At 36.5% G+C, this 16,559-nt stretch overlaps 1 protein-coding gene and 1 long non-coding RNA gene across 3 annotated transcripts in view; one reads left to right on the forward strand and one right to left on the reverse strand.

Annotated features, from left to right (window-relative positions):
• Positions 1-2,759: 2,759 nt before the first annotated feature.
• Positions 2,760-8,011, reverse strand: LOC149113068 (uncharacterized). Its single transcript, XR_016206661.1, has 2 exons — positions 7,911-8,011; positions 2,760-3,217 (listed from the first exon to the last, which is right to left on the reverse strand). It is a non-coding gene; the product is annotated as an uncharacterized LOC149113068 (long non-coding RNA).
• LOC110069052 (galanin receptor type 1-like) overlaps positions 3,159-16,559 on the forward strand; it is a 33,461-nt gene continuing 20,060 nt past the window's right edge. Inside the window, exons 1-3 of one of the 2 annotated variants that reach the window (XM_020776503.2) lie at positions 3,177-3,246; positions 11,561-11,626; positions 12,830-13,009. The gene's annotated coding sequence lies outside the window, so the exon portion shown is untranslated. Of the gene's footprint in view, positions 3,247-11,560; positions 11,627-12,829; positions 13,010-16,559 lie in introns of both variants that reach the window. The other variant, XM_020776502.2, reaches the window with a different exon arrangement.

A 16,559-nucleotide genomic window follows, 5' to 3' on the forward strand; every position in this document is an offset into this window, starting at 1 on the left:
AAACATGTTTTAGCGCCCAAGTTGTTGTCGCCACGTTATAAAAGAATTGGTTCATGCTTTTAGCTGTGCTTATATCGAGTTATGGATGCACTTGGGAAGTTTAGAGAGCACTCAAGAAGCTAGAGTTGCTCTCGGCTATCAACTCGAGCAACTCTTACGCTTCTGTTAATAGACCATTTTACAGTTGTCTGCTCAGTGACCTGGCCTTTGTATGGCAGCGAGACTAGAGTTGACCTTGTTTTGATACAGACCTCACTGCTTTTGTTGTGTAAAACAAGTTGTTCTGATGCTAACTAGGTGTATTTACATGACAAAAGCAGTGAGGTCTGTATCAAAACAAGGTCAACTCTAGCCTCACTGCCGTACAAAGGCCAGGTCACTGAGCAGACAACTGTAAAATAGTCTATTGTGCTCTCCAAACTTCCCGCGTGCATCATAACTCGATATATGCACGCTAAGCATGAACCAATTCCTCATTATTATTTCTTCGGTGCTTTTCTATCTTTCTATCTCAGGTTTAATTTCCTTAATTTCCTTCAATTTAAAGGTAATTTTGTACGCGGCCAAAATAACTCAAAATACCGTGACTGAGCTCCTTTAACGATTTGTGAGTCAGGTTTGGCTCCATCGAAATACATCTAATAATTGCACTCGATTCATTCAAACAGGCAGAGCATCTCGTGCATTCGTGAAAGGGTGTGGAAGTTTAAAAAAAAATGTTTGGGACAAAGGCTTTACAGCGCGATCAGAGGGGGAGCCTATACCTTTCTGCGTCAATGAGGGGAGGGGGTGGAAGGAAGTGGCAAACGTTCTACAACAGGTACATCGATGTCCGTTTAGAGCAGAACATTTTGTTTTTCCTTCACACTAACTTTTATGTCAAGCTGTTTCTTTTTTTGTAATCAAGACTTATTGTTAACAATATAATAATTTCAAGTTTCGCCTCGATCCTGTGCCTTAGCTGGCTCTGAAAGCGGTTATTTTGTGTCCTTATAATTAGCCACTGGGTTTTATGTTTAGTTATTGCAGCCACTACCTGAGTGTCGAGAATCAGTACTATTTGTTATTTCCCATCTATGATACATATCAGTATTTCTCACAGTGAAATAGCTGATATAACGGGAAAAAGCCGGAGGATATTTGCATATACGGCAAATGCGTTTCAATGTTAAGTCGACAGGTGTTACACAGACATCAAGTATAGCGACAACTCTTGCACAAAGAAAATTAAAATGTTCTATGACTTATCACTGGCTTTTAGAAGAAAAAAAAAAGAAATTATGTTTACTAGACGCTTTCTTTTACTTCCACCTATCAAGGTTGGTGAACCCCAAAGATCTGGTCAAAAATCAAAGGGCCACTTCCGCGTTGCTTTTTGCCTCTGTTTCAAAACGAGTCTTCGTGCCAAACCATTCATATGAAAATGTGTTTCCCCTACAGGTTCATTTTCATGCAGATCAAACTCGACTTTTTCATCATGTGAAAGGTTTTACACGAGGAAACGTTTCGAAACAGAAGCACAAGGTAACTCGGAAGTAGCCTATTCAAAAAGTGGAATGACTTTTTACCTTGGGAGGCGAGATCTGCTATAGAATATTCGTGACAAACTTGACATATGTGCATTATATAAAGATCTTAGTTTAATATATATACTGACATATGTAATATCTAGCCATTCGACAGTCTTAATGAAAAATATGAGATGTGTGTTTTGAGCAAATATAACTTTCAACTTTTGAAGAAAACCTATTTGCTTCTTGGAAAAAACTGACAGAGATGAACTGTCATTTAGCTCAACATTTAGCTTTCCATTACTCCAATTTTCTAACTGCAATTTGTATTTTTATTTTAAGATAGTTCGCCCGATTGTTTATTACTGCCGTCAACGTTCTATTACGGTAGTTATTGACCTCTTATTTAAAGAAGCTCAGGCCAAACTCACAATATTTTGAGTTATCAAGTTTTGGCCAGGTGCAAAATTACCTTTAAATTGAAGGTAACCTGAAAATAGTAGTTAACTAGGATAGAAAAACACCAAAAGGATGATAAAAATCCATAAAAGAACAAGGATGGCATGGTTAAGGATGGAGAAGATTTAAACGGATTGCAAATGACGAACTTAAAAGAATTAGGCTGAACTTTTTAACATGTGGAAACTGAGGCGTAGCTACATTAAGCGCTATTTTTAATACTTTTAATGGCAAATGGAAACTCTGAAGTTTGCCTTCGTGACGTTGAAGTTGACAGGTAAAATAAAGGTTTTTATATAGATCACTATATCCCCGTCTTTGAACTTTAGTTATGAAAATACTTCACATTTAATTGATTGGCCAGGTGCCTTCACTTCCGCCAAACCTCGTTTTGTGACTATTTTTTCTCTTAAATAAGAGGTTAATGGATCAAAAACAGTTAATTTAAAGGGTTCTTTAAAATCGTTCCACTTATTCTATATTAAACGAAGCTGCGGTTTTCTTCATATCGCTTCGTATCTTTTGCATAGTCTCATTCTGTACAACCTTCAAATTTTCTGTGCAAACCGTAGCTCTTACAACTCACTTTAAAACCGCAAACAAGCGAAGATCAAAAATACCAAATTATACGGTAGCAAAAGTGTTGATAAATCATTCAGTTTCGGCTTGTGCTCTGTGTTAGCTTCTAAATCAAGAAACTTTCTACAGCTTCTGTGACAAACAATGATAAAAAATACCAAATTATATAGTTGTAAAAGTGTTGATAAATCATCCAATTTCAGCCCGTACTCTACTTCAGTTACTTTCTTTATTTAAATAAATCAAAGAACTTTCTACATCTTTTGTTACAAACAATTATCTCACCACGGGGGAGGCTTTCAGTGGTTCACTCAATGATTTAGAAGTTACGCCCTAAAATATCGAAATCTAAACACAAATCACATTTAATTAAGATAACCTTTTAGAATAATAGTTAAATCTTCTGTGGCATAATCCATCATGTTCAATTGAATTTAAATTAAAATTAGCTATCAATAGGCTACTTTCATTCGCAGGATATTTATTGAAATTTTCTATCGTGACATATTTATGTCATTTAATCAAGTTCAAACTAGAACTTAACAAAAAATAAAGTACCTAGATTTTAGGTTAATTGAAGGATCTTATATTTAAATTTTCTTCTAGCAGGCCATAAACACAGTTACAGCTTTTGCCGGTAGATCAGTGTATCTGCAGACAAGAGAAACCTGTATCATAAAAAGAAACATCAAGCAAGGTAAGACAATACGTTGGCAAAAATAAGTTGTGATTATATCTCAAGCACTGTAGGGTTATCTTTCATATAATTGTTCCAAATACATCAAATCCCGGCTATATTTAGTTATTACTTTAAAGTTACCACTACGGCAAGCTTAGACTGCGACTTAAAGATGATTGAGTTCAAATTCGTAGTAAGTGTTTGGAGAGCTTTGTCTACTAAAAGATTCAGCGTGAGGTCAATGCGCCAAATATGTCTGCGATTTTCTTGAAGCGTCCACCAAACATTTATCAGATTTTGCCAAGTAAAACCAGCCCAAATTTCAAATGTGCTCGCTCGTGAATGTCTTTTAAGGACTGATCAGCAATCAAGCTCTCTCTCTCTCTCTCTCCCTTTTGTTTGTTTTTGTTTGTTGTTTTTTAATAGCTCTCTCTCTGATATTTCGATATTCTGTCAAGAAGACAGGGGGAAAATATAGAAAGTTTTCAACCTGAGCTGAAAAGCTAGGATATTTGCTAAAATCATAAAAAAGAATTGCAACACATTTCAAGTTTTGGATTGAAAATTTACCAAGCGCGTCAACGTGTTTGATAGCTACATTTAAAACGTTGTTGGAAATTCTTCCTTAAAGTCTGTTAAAACCAGCTATATTTTTTAACTTCAAATAACCATTGTTTTACGGAATTTAATCTGAAAACTGTTCCAGTTTTCTAATTACCCGAAATAACATTGAGAACAATTTCTCATGGGAACTCGATAAAGTAAATTTCAAAGTTCAGAGAAATTGTGCAATCACTGGTAAAATTTGGTCATCATTTTCATTTCACCAATACTTTGTAGTGTTTCTTATGAACTTCAAAATTTGTTTTTGACATTTGGTGTCGTTAGAAATGATTTTTTTTCGAAGATATTTAAAACAGTCGTATTGAAGTTTGCAAAACGATGCAAATAATCTCGGTACAAAGTTTTTGTCCACTTGTTATTCAACGTCTGGTGGATTCCTTCTTAAATATATTTTTGCCCAAATTTTGTTCAGGCGATACGATGCAATTTTTGTTATCAATACAGCAGAAAATTGGCATGAAAAATAGAGACGTTTTTGAGTTAGTTTCGGAGTAAAATCAGATGTTCTCCTCTCGAGATGATTGGAGAATTGTCAATCTCATCTCTAGTTAATGTATTTGCAATTTCCTTTGGGGCTGAGCGCACAATATTATTTTTGGTGCGTTTGCACGATATCACATCACCTGAGGTTTAGATTGAAAACAACCTTAAAATTATTGATCACAATGACAGGAATATGAGAAATAAAATCCTAACACAGCGAAAGTTAAACTAGCGAAAAGGGTTTCAAGATTCATGAAACTTAAAACGATTCAGAATTTGATTTGATTCTGTTAAATTGACAGAAAACATGTAGCCGGTTTGGGGGCGAGATGTGACAATTTCCTTGCGGTTAAGTGTGTTTATTCAATGACTGATGAAAAGATAACAAAAACCTGTGCATGCGTACCCGCTATTTCTTTTTTGTTGTTTTGGAGGAAATTGGGTGATTGCTTTTACTGACTAGGCATCGCGTAACTGATCTCTAATTGCCAACTCGTTGGAGAGAAAAACTGGTGATAGAATGATCAGTTTTCATAAAAAAAAAATGACGCACCCAGTAAGAGAACGAGGGTAAAAACGGAAATAAACACATATGAAATATAACTTGAGTGCCTTGAGTCACTCCAAACAATTCTAAATGGGCTCGGCTAGTTATTTAGCAATTGCCCAGCGTGTTGCAGCTCGTTTAAGCAATCTTGCGGAATATCTTGGGAAGTTTTCACTCTTGGAATTCGTTGAAAAGCCCAGGTTCTTAACTGACTGCAAAATTGCTGATGAACGTAAGATAGAGCTCCCCTGCTTGGAGAAAGTCCATTTTTTATATAGTTTGCCAAACGTTGCACTAAAAGCTCTTTGCATTGTTTTTAACGTGTCAACTGATATCGGATAAAGCATCCAGGGTCGTTAATTCAACTGTCAAGCGCTGATCCATAACGAAGTAAACACATTGCTGTTTTGTTCATTGAATGAAAATGGGTGTTTCTTAGGTTACAATTTTTTTGCGTTTTATTGGGGGGGGGGGGGGGGGTGATACCATTTAATTTTAAATGTAGATGTTACTTTATCATTAAAATATATACATTTTTTTCCTTAAATAACACCCTAGAGGGTTTTTGTAGTTTAATGCTTTTTCGTGGAACAGCTTCTCGAAATCCATTTATTTCGAAGCAAGTTCGAATTCGCTTCGGTGTTGTTGCTAGTTTGAAGTTTCAGTGGTAGAAATCAGATAACGTATTTACCGACATAATCTATGTAGACGAACTACAAATGAAACAGAAATCAACGAAAAACAGGTATTTTGCCTTTAATATTTTCAGAAGACAGTAATTAAGTCTACTATTCATATACTCTGCGCTAAATGTATATTTTGGACTGAAATCTTGTGTTGATATTTAGTGTTGGGCAGTAGTTCCGTCTGCAGAGTATTTTAATCAAGAATGAACACTTCTAATTGGCTGTTTTCTAATGGGAGACAAAACATTTTTTATACTAATTCTAGTTTAAAGGAATACAGCCCACCGCACAAGGGCTAGCCGCGGGTTTTGGTGGCATGCATTTAACAGTCTTTTTCGCTTAACATAATTTGTGGCAAACGCAAAAGGGCCCACACACGCTATTTTAAGAGAGGCTTCTTCGATAAAGAGGTAAGTGGATGGGATTTTCCGATAAAGCTGTTCATGGCTCGGATAAATGGCTGGTGATGTGCGGTGTTTTAAGATTTAAAAAAATTGTCTGTATTCTAAATGATAGCGCCAAATCAATTCGCGATTCAAAAGCGCTGTGTGTTTAATAGTGTTTTTTGGTGGTACGGAAAGGAAACAACCATTTGAACTGAATCGAATTAATTTATCTAAAAATCAGGACGAAAAACGTATTTCAATAAATGCTTTACTTACTGTACTAAAGCATCTGTGATTCTACATATGAAATTTAACAACCTTAGCTCTGAAAAATACACAATTTAATAGACAAATAATCTTCGCAGGAATTACATAACTTGGGCGCCACGGGGGTGGTGGGTTCGAATCCTGTTGATCCAAAATTTTTGTTCATCTTTATACACTAAACCTTCATTATTTTTTCCTGACAGCTTGACCCAGTCGCGTCGTTTATTGTTATGAAGATCACGAACTTCTACAAGAACTGCGATATATTATTTTTCAAATCAAAGATTTTCAAACACATCTGAGCAAAAAAACTTGTGACTGGATTGATGATTGCTTTTTCTCTTCGTATTTGTCATCTTTTGTTTATGAACACCTAGCACAGTGGACAAATGCATTAAAGCTAATGTTCTTCCAGCCCTTCCGTTGTTCGTGTTCGCCCGAGTGAACTGAATTTATGGCAAAGTACGTTTCAAATGAGATCACCACAAGTGTATAATTTTAACCTGTTTATCTTAATACATACACGGAAAGTCAGCAGAAAAAAAATATATATATATATTGATATGACTTACAAAAATAAACTGGTTACATGATTACCGTGTTTGAGGCCAAAAAATGTAAGTGGGCTTTGGTCCTTTTGAAAAACCCTATAGAGTTACATTGTCTAAGGGCTCCTTCCAAACTACGCCGGAGAAAATTAAAAACGCAGCTTTATCTCTACGGTTAGGCCTGCTATCCACACTAATCTGTCACAGAGCTTTTCGAAAACGCTCTTCAAACCGGAGGAATGTGCAAATGCCGGCTTTTCGTTTTCGTGTGGATGGAAAACATTTTGATTTAACGGAGCTTTTCGAAAACGATGAGGTCACGATCCTCAAAAACAAATTCAAAATAATCGGTTATTGTTACTTTTCAAATTGCTCCGACGTAGTGTGGACGGAAAACATTTGATGCGTTTTCTGACTGAAAGCGACGTCTTCAAATTTCTCCGGTGTAGTGTGGACGGGCTTAACGATCCTGAAGCAGAGATAAAGCCGGGCCACTGTGAGAGGAGCTGCGCTGTGTTCAAAGTTTTTATTAGTTTTATTTTTTGTTATGCATTGGATTCAAGACTTGATAATATTGTGGCATCTAAGAAAATTTCCGGAACGGAATTTTCACTTCAGATTAGTTCGACATCGCGGACGTTTTTCAAAGAGTAAGGTTGGCACCAAGCCTCGCTCGTAAAATACGGCGCGGCCAAGTACGCAGGCAATTTAGGTGTTGTGACATTGGTTCCAAGCAACAGCTGTTACTAGCAATGGCGAAAATATTGCACTCTGCGAAAACAAAGTTTCGGCAGAAAAGTATCACATGGATCAAAACAAACAAAGAAGGAAACCAACTAAACAATAAGAAACATGCAAGCAAAACAAACAAATAAGTAAACAAACAGCAGGACTGATATATTTCATCCGCCTGTGGACATTTTTGCAAACAAGCAAAATTGGAAACTGATAAATGACTGTGAATAAGAGATCCCTCCCAGCTCTTCTAATTGACCGCTCTCTAATTCAGCCCACGCGCTTGAAATGAAAATAAGCAGCCTGTGGGCTTAATGTAGAGCGTTTTCACTCATTTGGTGAGGAGTCATGCAAATTTATTACAACAAAAGAAACTGTTTATATAAGAAAAGAGTTCAAGTCTCACAGGATTGGTTTGGCACACCAACATGGCCGCCGTTCCACTGTTTTGGAACACCAATATGGCTGCTGTGATTTCATGTGAAACTTTATGGTGATTTGCAAGCCAAGGAGTCCTAATCAAAAAAAAGTAACTACCAATCAGAAAAAGCTCAGGAGAACCGGCGAAACATTGCTTCCAGAACATCGAAAAACCGTGGAGGTTATAGGAAAGATTTATTGATTTTTGAGATCAGTAAATTTGATAGAAAGAGTTTTATCTGACTTCTTGATTTAAAACAATAAAAAAAAATAGAGAAAAAACAAAGAAAACAAAACAATAAACAACAAAAAAAATTCGCTTGGCCGAAATTGTGGGACTTTTTCACTCGCCTCGGGCTTGAGGTATGCAAGGCATAACAAGATATCTTTCTTTATCTGTTGTGAAGCCATCAGGTTTTAACAGATATCATATAAAATTACTAGAATCGACTAACCGCTGTTTTGACAGACAGGCGCCAAATTATTTCAGTAAAACTGCGGAGCGCTCGCGGCATGAGTAAATGTAATAGGCTAGAAGTAACGCGGTTTCAGTCTGTTTTTACCGGCTTTAATGACAGTTGTGATGAAAACATTTCACTTTATTTATGCACAGACTCGGCATGTCGTCTGTAAATTGCATACAAGACAATAGCAGGTGTGGTTCCTTAAACATGCGAGTTTCCCACGCCAAAAAACCGCATTCGCCCAAAACAACAAAATCCATAAAAAATATTTCTACTAAGCACGTCTGTTTCGGCTAACCGATGGAAACGACATTTTGTCAAGTTTTAGAACCTACACTGAAGTAGTTTTGGTATGTACAGTAGAGTTTCACTTTGGATCGTTAGTTAGCTTCGACTGTCTCGGCTTGGAAAGCTATTATATTCATAGCTGTAAATATTGCATATTCTGGATAAACATTTGACGCCATATTTCTTGGAGTGTAACAGATGTTGAAGGAAGCAGGTACATGTTTAACAGAATCGCTTTATCATATATGGTGTGAAACAAAACATATTTTACAGAAATGACTTTTTAATGTCCCTTTTTTCATTCATGTAGCCTGAAATACTATTGTTACTAAGTCTCAAGCACAGGATGTTTAATTTACTGGAAAGAATATATAGTGGCTCCCGTCTGGATCAGACCTTACTTACAAGATTTCTCTACTATACTTTTTTTTTTCTATAAATTTATCAAATTAGGTCGATATCTTGCACTGTGTAAAAAAGAAGGGTAAAATTCGATCATGTCTTCTTGAAAATCTCTTCTGACAAAATTTAAACATGCGTTTAAACGAGTATCTTCAAACGGTCTTAAAAATCACAACAATGTATATTTGATTTGGGTTAAATACTAATACTTGAAGACCTATCATTGTCTAGAAAAATCTTTCGAATAAAATTCGTGGTTTGACGTAAGTTGTGCCAAAACTTCTCTCTATCCATTCATGCCTAATTTTTCACCAAGTCTTTACCCTTGCACTACATAAAAATCTCATCAACATAAATTCTTTCGGTTATGAATAACACTTTCGGTATTAGCGCGAAAATGTCTATATTTTCTCTGAGGATCGTACGAACATTTGTTTATATTCGATTGTAAATTATTTATTTTGTTTATATTATTATTTCTGAGGATTTCGCGGTGTTTAGTTGTTCCTGTGTGCAGCAAGGCATGGCAAACTAAGGTTTCGGTTATTTTGAAGTGAAAGTTCTCGAGCAGAACACTCACCCATTCGCGAACTTTAGCTGGTCTTCGGAAGAGGCATTTGCACTTGCCTGCTCCTGGCCTGGCTTGGTGTTAATTTTTTTTTTTTTTCTCGCACCGCAATGTCCGAGATCTGTCCTGATAATTATACATGAGCAAATCTCGTAGCACAAAAAGTGCACAGACCACGTGACTATTTTTCCTACTAGTTTTTACGTTTGCCGTTTTCAATGTAAGGTCGTGAGGTTTCAAGTTCGTGGAAAACACGGGGAAAACGTGAGTAAGAACTGCATATTTTATCGTTGTGAAACATTAACAATCGTATATTTTAAGATATGCTGTTTTATTCCATTTTGCCAGTTGGTAAGAAAAACACGCTGACTTATACGTAAATTATAGGGAACTCGTGAGAAACCGAAAACCTGTCAAAAATGCTGAGCTCCGTTGATTCGCGGTGAGCGTGAATCTAAAGCCGCTTTAGATTCACGCTCACCATGAATTGGGCGGCCCAATAAAAGAGACTTTGAAGGACAAACGGCAAGTAGGAAACCATTCGTTTGCCGTTTGTCGAAACATTCATTCTTAACCGCTCTCTGGTCCGCGGTCGTATTTTCGCGAATCACGTATGCATATAACAGCCCGGTCAAAATAATAAATATTTCACAATTCATTCTTGGAGATTTGCCATGTCTAACTTTTAACTTCTGGAGATTTACTGTACGAAACACTTTTGTCCTCGTGCCGGTTAAAACATTACAGGTTATAACAGGTTTTCAACAATAAATCTTCTGATAAATAAATAAATCTTCTGATAAATCTCTTTTTTCCAGTCCTTCACAAGATAACTTATAAAGACAATTTTACGGATATGAGTAATTCTGCTGGCAAGGAAGTTTGTAGACAAATTTTGACAAGAGATTTTTGAAAAATTGCCCAGTTCTATTTTTTGGTATTCAACTTCATGTATTCATTTAAGGTAAAGTCTGTATTCGAGCCAAGTGGCCCATCAGGCCGGAGCTTATCCCGGTTTCTGTAGCATGAAGCGACTAGGAGTATTTCTACTCCCCCCTGGATTGGATGCTAGTCCATCGCAGGGTTACCCCCAGCATTAAGTTCGCCGGTACCCATTTATACACCTGGGTGGAGAGAGGCACTGTGAGAGTAAAGTGTCTTGCCCAAGAACACAACACAATGTCCCCGGCCAGGGCTCGAACCCGAACCGCTCGATTCGGAGACGAGCGCACTAACCATGAGGCCACCGCGCCTCCCCGTATTCATTTAAACCTTGTCAAATAAATGAGTTTTCTTAATTTGACAAGTCTCGCAATTTCGGGGCAATTCTTCTTCCATAATTATAACGTTCGGTAAAAAACGATATGGTGGTCTAGCGTTTGACAAAGGCAGGTCGATGGTAGTCTAACACGAGTAAATTCTTAGAACGATAGCTGGATGGAATAACGTTTAGACAAGTTCTTTGTCTCGTCAGTTTTGGAACGACTTGTCTGTCTGCAATATTATGAAAAAGACAACTTGCTAATTTTGACGTCTACCACCACCAGAAAGTCTAGGCTGAATACATTTTGTACTTTACACCAATAACTCACATTTGGTAAAAAAAAAACAAAAAAACAATTTGGTCACCTTGTGATTCAAATTATTTGTATTATATTTCACACTGTTCCGATCTTTTTGTCCCACGCAGGTAGGAGCAGCCTCTATGGAAACATTTAAATTTCGGATGTATTTTTTAGTTTACACTTCCAAAACGATCTTTTTTGTCATTAAATCGTTTCTTGTGAAAATAATATTTACCATTTTGACAGGTTGTGATTTATTTGCACTATGTTGTTTCCCTTCCTTTATTGTTTTGCTCTACAAAATTACACTTTTCTGGAAACGGTTTAAATTTAGGGTGTGATATTTCAGGTTGTATACGGAAAGTGTGCCATGGTTGATGTCTTTTAAATCAGTCAAGAAAAACATATCTCATGAGTAGGTATCGCTATTTACTTTTCAACAAGTATTTTAACTAACCAAGATCACTTTCCGTATTACGCATCCAAGGTTGGTATTGTTGTCGGTGATATAAACCACAAAATGTTAGTGATGGGGGAGAAAATTGGTTGAAACGATCTGTAAATACAGAGGAATCCCGATTTTGCGAAGCTCACGACAATTCGAACCAAACGGTTTTTTCCTACAGTATTTTACCCTTGATTTCTCGAACTACTTGAGCTTTCAAACCAATTTTCGTTTCCGTTACAAATTCGGAAAATTGGGATTCTACAGAAACCAAAAATTCCCTCCCCCAATCCCCATAGAAGAATACACATCTAGAATTTTTTGTGTGTTTATCAGGGGGGCCACATTGTTTCGGAGGGCGCTAGGATGTCGCAGCGCCGCGAGAACGCTCACCTCCCACCAATGTGGCTCGAGTTCGATTCCGACCTGATGCCACATGTGTGGTTGAGTTTGTTGTTAGTTCTGGTCTTGCTCCGAGGGTTTTTTTCCTATCTCCACAAAAACCAGCATCTCCAAATTCCAATTCGACCAGGATAGAGGACTTGCATGAACACCAGCTAAGGCTGATGTGGCTTTTTCTCTAAATATTGTAATTTATTTTTTCTATAAGGGACACTATCGATCATTATCTCAATGATTTTGCTACATTTTAATCTGAACAATGTTAAAAATCTGCCTGATTACCATCGCTCCTGCCCAAAATGAAGATACGAAGTGAATTATTGAAGAAAGAGCAAATTGTAATTTCCTTTTGGCGAGTTTCCGAGACAAAACAGAAATTTGCAAACGTCTGCCAGACTTTTTTCAATTTGGCACCAGAAATGCCACTATGTGCAAATTTAATCCATCATACAACTCTTTATATGGCCTTGGTCACCTGCTTTGTATACAAATTTTTAAGATTAAATAGCCTATTAGATTTTCAGCAGTTACAATATGTCTTGGAGGTTTTGACTTTTCGAGGTTATGCTTGCAACACAGCTCATGATACTGGGTAAAGTCGTGTGATAATTTCACGACCAAGGGCAATATTCTCCCAGAATGGACCTAGGGCTTGGTTAATAAAATATCGGACAACCAGTAGTTGACAACCTTGAAACTAAAGCATCGTGACACCTTCTGACAACTTTTATACATTGTTAGAAACTGATATTCATCCTTTTGTTTTTAAAGCTCTCCTGATGTGACTTTGACAAGTTCAAGTGTTCTGGATGTTTAATTGGTGGACGCAACAACCAATCATTTCCACACAGGATTCCTGGTGTTGTCACAAGGTAATATCAGCGGCGACACGAAAGAAAACAGTAATTTGTTCGACGAGCTTTGAAGTTGGCACAGTCGGTGAGGTTTTTGGTGAGTTAATACTGAGTTAGTTGCATTAGTGATGATGGTTAACCAGTACCTTCGTTTGCTGGTACACTTATCTGTTTCAGTAATATGGGACTACTTACGAAACACCATTTCATTGTGATATTTACTCCCCACTTAAAATGTTTCGAAATGTATCAACTTCTGCTATTTGCGAAGCGTTTGTAAGATGTTAACCTATTGATTAATTAGAAGTCTTCTTTTTTAAATAACCTGGTTTAATGTTTGCAGTATAGAGATATCTACCTTCGAAAATGTGTTTGAGTCAGAGGATTGATTTAGGAACTTTAACAGTTGATTCGACAGTAAAATGTCTCCTGCTGCGCGGCTTTATTGGTTTTTCGTTATTAAAAAGAAACACGATACATTCTCCCTAAGTCTGAATACTTAATTTTCGCAAATTATATCGTTTATCAGTGTGTCCAAATAAAGGACCTTGTCTTCTTTCGCTTTGGTTTTTCATCTGAAAGGGATATAATCGTATATTTTTAGTTGCATCCATCCATTGCGAGATGATGTGTTTTTGTTGTTTAATGCTGAGCGTGCGACATTAATCTCAAGAGAAGCAAGCTTAAAATATTAATTATTTTATGTATGTTCACCTCAATCTACACTTCAATAATCCATTTTTGTATGGCAAATCAATTGTGTAAAGTTCCTTTGTAAATTTCTTTTAATTTTTTTTTTCAACTGAGGACTTAAGTTGTTTGAATTGTCTAGCTAACTGATAGGATTTGTATGAATGAAAATTATTGCTTTAAGCAGCTAACGCTCTGATTGTGGTTTCAATTTGTTTTTAGCATTTATCACTTTGCATTTAATTAGGTTAACACCCCTTTCTCAGAGTGGCAAAGTCCCAACAGTTAAAAGGAAAATCCGAATTTTATGTTTGTAATATTCAAAAACGAATATACGGCATATCAAGAACATATGATCATAATCCCTTGTGCATATATATTACTATTTGAAAGTACTGCTTATAAGCTTTCATTTAAATGTTCACACACGCGTGGGGGGTTTCAATCACAGAGCTAAAAGTGCGGAATACAATAATGTATTTAAAGTTTTCGCCTTTTGTTGCAGAAGGAGAACAAAAGCAAACAAAATTGCACACAGCGATACGAAAGCAGAGCAAGTTAACAATTTTTTTCGCTTTTGAAAGTAGCGACATTCAACAATAGTCACCGCGTTTCTTGCTGCAAGGCTTTTCCGTGATCACGCTGTTGAGAATTTGAAGTAATTATTTTGCAGCCAAAGAACTGTTTCACTTCTGTTTGGCTACGTTTAATTATTTAAAGCATATGTGTTGCAACTGCGAATCTTGAAAAGATCTTTGTTTATCCATATCATTCTTTGCACTAAAAAGAATATGAAATTGATTAGTAAAAATCTACATTCAGTAGCTGTTTAGAATCTCAAGATGTTTGAGCTACAGCGAAATTATTTCTTTCTTACTTTTTAATAGAAAAAAAGATAAACCGGACTGCGCTTTAAAAGGCGTTAAAGATCTTTCGTAAAATAACAAGCGTGGACGTTTGCTTATCGAAGAGGTAACGGTATTTCGTCGACCAATTGATGTGATGTCTGTCGGTTTGGGCTTATCACGATTTCAAATCAAAATCAAAATAAAATTGAACGTGTTTCAAACAATATTTTATAACAAAAGAAAATACAAAAGACTGCAAATGTTTTGAGAGCAAAGTGGAAGCATGAAGGCACAGCTGAAAGAAACATTATTTTGATTCTGAAACTATATTACACTTCCTACCTGACAATGGGAATTTCAGATAACATGGTGTAGTTTATTTTCAAATCTACTTAGTGGAGGGAGAACACGCATCTCGGTGGACTTTGATTCATCTAACGCCCACAGTGAACCTACACATCAAGCAAGTATTGTAGTAGGCCATATTCGTATTCTCAGTGATGGACTGGAACTAGCTTGCAATGGAGGCTCATGCGGGGGAATACCATTAAAAAGACTCCCCGCATTAGCCTCGGTTGCAAGCTAGTTCCAGTCCTATGCCGAGAATATGAATATGGCCTATGGAAGGAATTCGTAATATCGCGCATAGCCTTTCCTCACGCGACCGTTATTGTCGGAAAGAAACTGGCCACCAGCACAAAGTCATTCTCATCATCAGGTCGCTTGTCCCTCGTAGCCGTCGGGGCCTTGGCACGAACAAAAGGTTGCTCTGGATCAACATCCTTTGATTGGTTAGATCCTTCTACTAAGATCTGTACTAAATCAAAGCTGGTATGCAGAAAAATAACATTAAGCGTTACGGACACTGGGGTATCTAATAACAGAGACAGCTAGGACGAACAGGCACTGTATATAATTTCCCTGTTATTACGTCTCGGACTTTAGCTATCCATCTTTTAAAATATATTTGATTAGACTGATGCAAATTGATGGCTTGCCCACAGGGTACGTCTAGCCTCGAATTTTATTATATTAAAACAAGGCTGATAAAAACGACCACACGGAAATTGGTTTTGATTTCTCGATATCTGTGACACTAGGTCACTCCTCATCTTATAGGGTTGCTGTATTTGCGTCTTCTTCGATTTTTCGCCATGTTCAATTGTTGACATGTCTTCCATTGTTTGCGAAAAGGTCTTGGAAATTTAGTATTATTATTATTTGTTCCTTTTCATAAATATAACCTAAAGCACGTTCAGTTGGGCCGAAGGTAATAAGGTATAGGGCAAGAATTACCAAATAACTTTCGATTTCAAGACAGTCTATGCACTTACACATCGAACTGAAACAATAGCAGTATATATTAGACCGCCTCGCCATGATTTGAAAGCATGCGTTTTCAGTTCACAACGGATACTACAAGGACTTTTTCAAAATTAGAAATCCTCAGATTGTAATCAGCTTTAAAGATTCCTGTCAACGAAAACAGAAAAGAAAAAAAGGTTAAGTTCTCTGTACAAAGTTTTCAATTTCTTTCATCACCAAGGAAATGAGTTTTTCGGTCCGATAACATAATTGTTGGAGTTTCAATATTTGCTCATGAAATGTATCTTCATTTGTTGAACTTAAATCAAACTTTCATCAAAATTTCTCCGTTGCCATAGAAACACAAATGTTAATTTAAAAACCTAATATTGCATTTCATATTCAATGTTAAATATTGCCAGTTGTTGAATTCAACTCGTCAACCATTATGTTTATTGACAAAGACTGACTTATTGTTGAAAGTTGGCTATCGTTCCAGGTCTATCAAATGTCGATTTCAAATGGATGATCTTTTCATGTACGCATTTTTCAAGGTGTTAGAAAATATACAGTTTTTTTTCCTAAAAACGGCTTCATTTTTGTTTGCGTGTTACAGATGAGACACCTTGTTAACACTTATTTTCACGGTATAAAAATAGTGTAAATGTATATAAATTGCCGACGGTGATTACTTCCCGTATTGTACATGGCATTTACAATAAAACAATAAGATGGGAGTTGTTTCATAGAAAATGCAACTTATTTTAACACGAGCCTTAAATTAAGCCGACTAATTACGCATCT

The sequence above is a fragment of the Orbicella faveolata genome, unplaced genomic scaffold (genome assembly GCF_042242905.1).
Source record: "Orbicella faveolata isolate gen_17 unplaced genomic scaffold, um_ofav_v1 contig_15, whole genome shotgun sequence".
NCBI classification, from domain to species: domain Eukaryota; kingdom Metazoa; phylum Cnidaria; class Anthozoa; order Scleractinia; family Merulinidae; genus Orbicella; species Orbicella faveolata.